The 2,237-nt window shown below is 37.5% G+C and overlaps 1 non-coding gene across 1 annotated transcript; it reads right to left on the reverse strand.

The window, feature by feature from the left end:
- Window positions 1-680: 680 nt before the first annotated feature.
- LOC113594940 (U12 minor spliceosomal RNA) lies at window positions 681-830 on the reverse strand. The gene has a single exon (XR_003415424.1). It is a non-coding gene; the product is annotated as a U12 minor spliceosomal RNA (small nuclear RNA).
- Window positions 831-2,237: the final 1,407 nt, after the last annotated feature.

A 2,237-nucleotide genomic window follows, 5' to 3' on the forward strand; every position in this document is an offset into this window, starting at 1 on the left:
TGGTACTTTGTTATCGTAGCCCTAGGAAATTAATATGCTGCCTTTATACTCAATCCCTTCACTTATTTTTATTTTGTTTTTCATTGTACTTATACATAGGGTTTTTATTTTTTTATTTTTTTAAAGTTTATTTTGAGAGAGAGAGAAAAAAAAGGAGAGAACGAGGCACAGAGAAAGAGGCAGAGAGAAAGAGAGAATCCCAAGCAGGCTCCCCCAGTCAGTGTGCAGAGCATGATGTGGGGCTCAAACTCACGAAACTGTGAGATCATGACCTGAGTCAAAATCAAAAGCTCCACGCTTAACCGATTGCACCCAGCCACCCAAATTTTTAAAAATTTGAGTATAGTTGACACAATGTTACATTAGTTTCAGGTGTACAACTTAGTGATTTGACAAGTTTATATCTTATGTTAATCCCAAGTATACCTATCATCTGTCCCATTATATTACTATTATAATGTCATTGACTATATTCCTTATGCTGTGCCTTTTATTCCCCTGACATACTAATTCTAGAACTGGAAGCCTGTATCTCCCTCTTCCCTGCATCCATTTTTATATAATATGTATTTTTTTTAACCCTTGGGGCTAATCCAATTTACTACTTATAGGAAACAAGCACCTGCTCAATCTTGTTTATTACCTCCAGGCCAGTCTGCTCTTTCAGCGTTATAGGGGGATGGGCAGATTGCGATTCCCAGGCATCCCGCAATGTAGGTGGGTCGCCTTAGGGAAAACCTCTACCAGCTCAAAAATTCATCTTACATTAGCAGTGAGGATTTGGGCATCACCCCGAATCATAAGTTTCTTTACTCATAAGTTTAAGGCCTACAATGCGTTTTTTAATATGACTCCTTGAATCTTTTTTTAATTTTTTTTAATGTTTATTTATGTTTGAGAGAGACAGAGTGTGAGAGGGGGAGGGGCAGAGAGAGAGGGAGGCACAGAATCCAAAGTAGGCTCCGGGCTCCAAGCTGTCAGCACAGAGCCCAATGCAGGGCTCGAACTCACAAACTGTGAGATCATGACCTGAGCGAAGTCGGACACTTAACCAACTGAGCCACTCAGGCGCCCCGACTCTTTTTTTAATGAAATGAGGCAGAATTCCTTTCTATCCATTCAGCATCCATACTATAATATAAAAATTTAAGATGTGATCCAAGCCTTCAAATAGCTTACTATCTTATGGATGTCTTAAGATTGCATGCCTCTGAAAGTTAATGAAATACACAAAATAATAGACACCCCCATTGTAATTTTCATACAACAAACAATACCTCTATAAGAATTTAGAGTTGGGATTAATCAGTAGAGGGCAAAGTAAATAATAAACATGCAAAGTGTCGATAAATCAGGACCTAAGCTGAAGCTTAAGGAAGGGGTAGAAAGGGTTTCAGCTGGTGAAGAAAGAGGATGGTATTTCAGGAAGGAAGCAAGTTGAGCAATGCTTGGATGATAGTTCAATGCATGGTGCAAATAAATGATGATACCAACTCTAGAGAAAGTTCTGTGGTTGGGGTTAGTGGAAAATAGGCTTGTCTAAGTGAGAGGCAGAAAAATTGCAGGGAATATGGAGAAAAAAAAAAAAAACAGGAGCCGTTAAATCTGTTTAGGAAGGAATTGGGAGTTGTTGTAGAGCTTTTGAACACTAACATAATGAAAGGACCGAAGGGAGATTAATCCAGAGATAGTGTGGAAGATAAATTAGAGTCAGAGAAAGAAAAGAGTCACAGAAAAGAGTCAAGAGAAAAGAGCCTGAGAGCTCTTTTAGAAAACTAATGAAAGAATCCAGACCTGTGGTGTCAGAGGCCTAAATGAATGCTACTGACTAAGAGCATCAGCTAAGTTTTCGGAGTTTTTCTTCAGACTCTGATTTCTCTATAACTATTTAATTTCTCTTTTTCATCTTGATTGGATTTGAGCCATTGGTATTTATCTTAGGGATCTTTTCACTGATAATGAAAGATTTTTGTTTAACCTTGAAAGACTTTGAATAAACTTTAATTTTTAAAAGCACTTAACACGTATGGCATATGAGTGTGTTTATAATGCTATTAAGCTCAATATTGACAGAATGCCAAGTCTGAAATTTTCAACTATGTTATCTTTAATTTCCAAGCTGTGTTAATTTTGCTGCCTGTAGAACCTTCATTTCCATCTCATTATTGTCTCTTTTCTTGAGACTACTCTAGCTAGCACATGTGTCTGAAATAGGTAGATGCTTTTTCTTTGAATTT

Source organism: Acinonyx jubatus, chromosome A1, assembly GCF_027475565.1.
Source record: "Acinonyx jubatus isolate Ajub_Pintada_27869175 chromosome A1, VMU_Ajub_asm_v1.0, whole genome shotgun sequence".
Taxonomy (NCBI): domain Eukaryota; kingdom Metazoa; phylum Chordata; class Mammalia; order Carnivora; family Felidae; genus Acinonyx; species Acinonyx jubatus.